The following is a 7,429-nucleotide window of genomic DNA, read 5'->3' as shown; positions in this document are numbered from 1 at the left end:
GAAAAGGCAACATACTTGAAATGTTGAATCAAATCATTAATTGTAGGCAAGTATTTTTGAGAATGGAAAGAAATTGATTTTGAAAATATATGATTGAAAAGATATGATTTGAAAAAGACTTGATTTTGAAAAATTTTGAAAACTTGAAAAAGATTTGAATTAAAAACAGAATCTTCCCTCTTGTGCCATCCTGGCGTTAAACGCCCAGAATGGTGCACATTCTGGCGTTTAACGCCCAAAACACTACCCTTTTGGGCGTTAAACGCCAGAATGTGCACCATTCTGGGCGTTTAACGCCAGGATGGCACAAGAGGCGTTAAACGCCCAGCCAGGCACCCTGGCTGGCATTTAAACGCCAGTTTTCCTTCCTCACTAGGCGTTTTGAATGCCCAGCTTTATCTGTGTAATTCCTCTGCTAAATGTTCTGAATCTTCAATTCTCTGTATTATTGACTTGAAAAGACACAAATTAAAAATTTTTTGGATTTTTAATAATGAGGAATAATCAAAATGCAACTAAGATCAAATAAACAATGCATGCAAGACACCAAACTTAGAAGTTTGTATACTGCTGACACTAACAAATTGAGAATGCATATGAGAAACAACAAAACACTCAAGACAAGAGAAAATTTAAAGATCAGAGTAAAGAAATCATCAAGAATAACTTGAAGATTACTGAAGACACATGAAAAATGCAAGAAGAACAGAAACATGCAATTGACACCAAACTTAAAATAAGACACTAGACTCAAACAAGAAATATTTTTGGTTTTTATGATTTTGTAAATTTTTTTGGATTTTTTCGAAAATTATATGGAGAAGAAAATAAAGAGATTCAAAAATTTTTAATAAGAATTCCAGGAATCATGCAATGTTAGTCTAAAGCTTCAGTCTAAAGGAATTAGACATGGCTAGCCAAGCTTCAGCAGAACATTTAAAGAAATTAGACATGGCTAGCCAAGCTTCAGTAGGACATTGCATTCAAGAGCTAAATTGATGAAAATCAATCAGCTTTGGTGATGATAAGAACATCACCTTGAAACCCTAGAATTCATTCTTAAAAATTCTGAAAAATGCCTAATCTAAGCAACAAGATGAACTGTCAGTTGTCCAAACTCAAACAATCCCCGGCAACGGCGCCAAAAACTTGGTGTTGTTGCCGGATCAAAACTTGGCACTGTATTGCAGGGAACAAATGCGAAACTATAGTTAGGACATTTAATTCCCCGGCAACGGCGCCAAAAACTTGGTGCACGAAATTGTGATCATCAATTGCGCCATCAACATGGTACGCACAATTATAATCTCAACTCTTTATCACAACTTCGCACAACTAACCAGCAAGTGCACTGGGTCGTCCAAGTAATAAACCATACGCGAGTAAGGGTCGATCCCACGGAGATTGTTGGTATGAAGCAAGCTATGGTCATCTTGTAAATCTCAGTCAGGCAGATTCAAATGGTTATGAATGATTTATGAATAAAGCATAAAATAAAGATAGAGATACTTATGTAATTCATTGGTGAGAATTTCAGATAAGCGTATGGAGATGCTATGTCCCTTCCGTCTCTCTACTTTCCTACTGTTTTCATCCAATCCTTCTTACTCCTTTCCATGGCAAGCTGTATGTTGGGCATCACCGTTGTCAATGGCTACAGTCCCGTCCTCTCAGTGAAAATGTTCAATGCGCTCTGTCACATCACGGCTATTCAGCTGTCGGTTCTCGATCATGTCAGAATAGAATCCAGTGATTCTTTTGCGTCTGTCACTAACGCCCCACAATCGCGAGTTTGAAGCTCGTCACAGTCATTCAATCCTTGAATCCTACTCAGAATACCACAGACAAGGTTTAGACTTTCCGGATTCTCTTGAATGCCGCCATCAATTCCAGCTTATACCACGAAGATTCTGATTAAGGGATCCAAGAGATATCCACTCAATCTAAGGTAGAACGGAGGTGGTTGTCAGGCACACGTTCATAGGTGAGAATGATGATGAGTATCACGGATCATCACATTCATCAAGTTGAGGAACAAGTGATATCTTAGAACAAGAATAAGCTGAATTGAATAGGAGAACAATAGTAATTGCATTAATACTCGAGGTACAGCAGAGCTCCATACCTTAATCTATGATGTGTAGAAACTCCACCATTGAAAATACATAAGAACAAGGCCTAGGCATGGCCGAGAGGCCAGCCCCCATGATCTAAGATAGCATAAGACTACTCAAAGATAGCTACAAAGATATGAATACAATAGTAAAAGGTCCTATTTGTAGAGAACTAGTAGCCTAGGGTTTACAAAGATGAGTAAATTACATAAAAATCCACTTCCGAGCCCACTTGGTGTGTGCTTGGGCTAAGCATTGAAGCTTTTTCGTGTAGAGACTCTTCTTGGAGTTAAACGCCAGCTTTTGTGCCAGTTTGGGCGTTTAACTCCCATTCTTGTGCCAATTCCGGCGTTTAACGCCAGGCAATCTTGAGCTGATTTGGAACGCCGGTTTGGACCATCAAATCTCGGGCAAAGTATGAACAATTATATATTGCTAGAAAGCCCAGAATGCCTAATTTTCAACGCCGTTAAGAGCGCGCCAATTGGGCTTTTGTAGCTAAAGAAAATCCACTTCGAGTGGAGGGAGGTCAGAATCCAACAGCATCTAATTTTAACTAAAAACTAATAAAAATATAATAAAAACTAACTAAAACATACTAAAAATATACTAAAAACAATGCCAAAAAGCGTATAAATTATCCGCTCATCAGCCACTTTGAGCCTTTTAAATTCCATTTGTTCTATATTTTACCACATCATTAGCCTTAAGCGGAAAAACAATTAAATACCCCAATTGAATCTTTGGTTAGCTTAAGTTAGAGATTGTGTATCAATTGAGTATGAGAAGATCGTGGGAACATGGGTTAATAAAGGAATATGTCATGATAAAATAAAGGGAATTTTGGTACCTACTCATGTAAGACCAGAAAAATTAAAAATCCATGTGCATTGATAATGTTATGTTTATTTTTATGCGTAAAAAAATCCAAAAATATTCAAGTAATTAAGTAATTAAATAAGGGGACAAAATTACCCCAATGCTAAGTTAAGTTAATGAAAAGATCAATGCATATGTGATAAAAATTAAAAGAAAGGATGATGCATGAGTATGTCATACAAAAGTGAGAATTTTGGGTAGCTATGCATGAATTTAAAAGTTTATAAAGTATGTATAGGTAAGAGCTTAGGTTAATCAAAGATTCAATTTATAGCTCACATAACCATCCTTACCTTTACCTTGGCCCCATTACAACCTTGAAAAGACCTCATGATGTTTGCATTGGTACATTAATTATTTGTTGATTGGTTAGGTGAAGAACAAAATTTAGAAAACATGACTAGAGAAGAGTAGAGTGATTACCCTATACACTAAGAGTGATTAGAGTGCATATACACCACCAGTCAGGGTTCAATGCTTAATTCTATGTTCCCTGCTTTCATGAGCTGTCTTCTTACAAGTTTACTTGTTTTTACTGTGTAATTTGAATTAGCGATATTTGATTTATATTTGTCTTAAAGAACTTATTTACTTTTAACCAAGTAGACAGAATCATATAGTTGCATTCATATACATAGGTTGCATTGCATTACATGAGTCTTACTTTTCCCTACCCATTTATTTTTATCTCCTAAAGCCAAGCATGAGGACATGCTAATGTCTAAGTGTGGGGAAGTTGATAAACCACTATTTTATGGTTTATCTTGTGTTTAATTGAGTGGTTTCATCAAGTCTTTACCCACTTATTCATATGAACTGCATGATTTTATAATCCCTTGCTAAGTTTGTTCTATGGTTGAAAACTTACTTCCTAGAGATCTTTAATTTGTGTATTTCAATTCTCCTTTATACCATTCGATGCCGTGATCCATGTGTTAAGTGTTTCAGGCTTCAGAGGGCAGGAATGGCTTAGAGAATGGAGAGGAAGCTTGCAAAAATGGAAGGAACACAAGAAACTAAGGAGATGACCAGCGAGCATCGATGCGCGCACATGGCTCACGCAAGCGTGCGGAATGGAGAAAGTCGTAGCGACGCGTGCGCATGCTTGACGCGTATGCGCGGATTGGAGTCTACACGAATGACGCGCATGCGTGGACGACGCGTACGCGTGACAAAGAAAATTTCTGAATGACGCGCACGCATGACTGACGCATACGCATGACCTGCATGATCTGCAAAAATAACAGAAAATGCTGGGGGGCAATTTTGAGTTTGGGCCGCGTTTTGACCCAGTCTTCGGCCCAGAAACGCAGAATAAAGCCAAGGAACGTGCAGAGACTTAAGATACATCAACACACATTCTCATTAGGATAGTTTTAGGATTTTAAGATCTAGAGAGAAACTACTCTTCCTCTAGGTTCTCTTTACATTCATAGTTTATTAGTTCTATGCTTTTTGCTTTGGATATTGAAGAGTCATCACCTCCGTTAATGATACTATTCTAGTTTGTTTCCTTACTTGCTCTTTTATTTATTCCATATTCTTAATTCTTGTTTAAAGTGGTAATTGGATTATTTTCAAGGATTTTTGATACTGAGGATTACTTTTATTTTTAATTAATTTTCAGTCTCTATTTTATTTAATTTATTATGTCTTCTTCTTATATTTTTTTGAGTATTATATTCATGTCAATGGAGTAGATTCCCTACTTGACATGGGGTTGATTAAAAGGAGACACTTGAGTTGGAAGTCTTAAGTGAAGATTAAACTGGAAGTTGTTGGCTAGTTCTGTATTTACTAACGCTAGACCTTCCCAAGGGAGAGGACTAGGATTTGCAAATAAGAGTTTGCTCAATCACTTGACTTTCCTTTATTTAGTAAGGGTTAACTAAGTGAAAACAACAACCCTTTTGATACTACACCTAAGATATCCCAACAAGGATAGAACTTTCAATTGATCATTCCCCCAGTCAAGGCCTTTTTTATTTAGAATATTAATAATCATTCTTAGTTTTTATTTCTTTAATTTACAATTATCTAATTGCTCATTATCCAAACTCAAACTCTCTTGAAAATCCCTAATTAATAAATTAGCATCCTTTCTAGCAACTCGTTGGGAGATGACCTGGGACTCATACTCCCAGTATTTTTCATTCTAATTTTGTGACACCCTTTCTAAATTGATATGTGGAATCTTCATTGGTTAAGAGCTATACTTGCAATACCGTTTTCTCTATAAACTCTTAATCGGTGATTTTTCACCACGTTACCTACCTTTTATCAACCTTTGTTAGCCAACTTTGAGCCTATGATTAACCCACTTTCTTCTTTATTGTAGCACATTACAAGCCTAAAGTGAAAAATAATAAATGTTCTTAATTTGGATCTTTGATTAGCTTAGGCTAGTGTGTGTGTGTATCATTCAAATGTGGAAAAACTTGGGACATTGGTTGAGGTAAAAGGGTGTTTTTGTGTTTTGTTGAAAATATTGGGAATTGGGTACATACTCATGTGTTAATTAAATGTGTGAACCATATGCATTGATACCTTTGTATATAAGTACATCAAAATAAAAAAAAAGAGAAAAACAAAAGAAAAATAAAAAGAAGGAAAATATAGAAAAAGAGAAAAAAAATCAAAAAGGAAAGAAAAGAAAAAGAAAGCAATAAAAGGGGACAAAATGCCCCAAAGTAAAGTTCAATAATAATCAATGCATATGTGTTGTGAAGTGAAAAGAGAATGCATGAGTATCTGAAAAAAGTGAAGAATGGGTAGTTAGGTTAGTGCTTAAATTGTATAGGTTGTCATTGGTTAGGTGGAAAGCTTAGCTTATCAAAGATTCAAATTTCAAGCTCACTTGACCATATGCATCCTACCTTGACCCTAGCCCCATTACAACCTATGGGAAAGACCTCATGATATTTGTATTCATGCATGAAATAATTGTTAATTGTTAGATGAAAAACAAATCCTAGAAAGCATGATTAAAGGAGAATTGAGTGAATCAACTCTATACACTTGAGTGACTAGAGCAGCTACACATCTGGTGAGGGTTCGATTGCTCAATTACATGTCTCCATCCATGATCATCTATTCTTGCAAGTTTGTAAAAAAATCTTTAATAACTCAATTCAATTGTGGATTTGATTTAATCGTTATTGCTTTAGCCCTTATGCTTATATATGTCTTTCTTGGGAATTGATTTACTTTAACCAAGTAGTTGCATTCATTTAAATAGAGTGCATGTAGATAGGTTGTATTTGATTAGTTTACATTGAATAAACGTTGATACCCTTTGTTTCTTTCTTGATTTAGCATGTGGACATGCTATGGTTTAAGTGTGGGGAGGTTGATAAACCCTATTTTTAGGGTTTATCTTGTGCTTAATTTAGGGGATTTTATCACCTTTTTACCACATTTGTTCAATGAAATAACATGGTTTCATGATTGTCTCCTAATTTGTGCTTAAATATGAAAACATGCTTTTTAGGCTTTTAATTAGCTAAATTTAATTCACCTTTGATTCCACTAGACGCCTTGATATGTTTGTTAGTGAATTTAGATTAGAAAGGCTAAGAATGGATCAAAAGGATGAAAACAAAAAGCATGCAAGTGGAGAACTCATGGAAAAATAAGGATTTGGGATGCTGAAATCGATGCGCACGCGCAGCAGACGCGCACGCATGGAAAGGGAAGTCGCATGGCGACGCGTACGCGCGTCGGGTGCTCGCACGTGACTTCATTAAAGTGAACATGCTGGGGGCGATTGATAAACCCCATTTTTATGGTTTCTCCTGTGCTTAATCTAGTGGATTTTATCCATTATTCTCACACTTATTCATAGAAATCGCATGTTTTACGTTTTCCTTCCTGATTTTGTGCTATGATTGAAAACATGCTTCTTTGGTCTTAAATTTGCTATGTTTAATCCCCTCTTATTACCATTCGATGTCGTGATATGTGCGTGGTGGACGAAATTGTGATCATCAATATTGGCTCTTTAGCATATACACAAAAACTATTGTGTCTCTTGGTTAAATTCACAACTCCGTTCAACTAACCAGCAAGTGTACTGGGTCGTCCAAGTAATAAACCTTACGTGAGTAAGGGTCGATCCCACAGAGATTGTTGGTATGAAGCAAGCTATGGTCACCTTGTAAATCTCAGTCAGGCAGATTAAAATGGTTTATGGGTTTCGAAAATAAAGATAAAAGAATAGATTAAATAAAAGGATAGAAGACTTATGCAGATTCATTGGTGAGAATTTCAGACAAGCGAATGGAGATACTGTATGGCTCAAGAACGCCTGCTTTCCCACTGCTTTAACTCAATCCTTCTTACTCTTTTCCATGGCAAGCTGTGTATAGGGGTTCACCATCAGCGGTGGCTACTTTCAATCCTCTCGGGAAAATGATCCTATGCGGCTGTCACTCGCA

Source organism: Arachis duranensis, chromosome 2 (genome assembly GCF_000817695.3).
Source record: "Arachis duranensis cultivar V14167 chromosome 2, aradu.V14167.gnm2.J7QH, whole genome shotgun sequence".
Lineage (NCBI taxonomy): Eukaryota > Viridiplantae > Streptophyta > Magnoliopsida > Fabales > Fabaceae > Arachis > Arachis duranensis.
Note: the sequence above shows the minus strand (reverse complement) of the source record.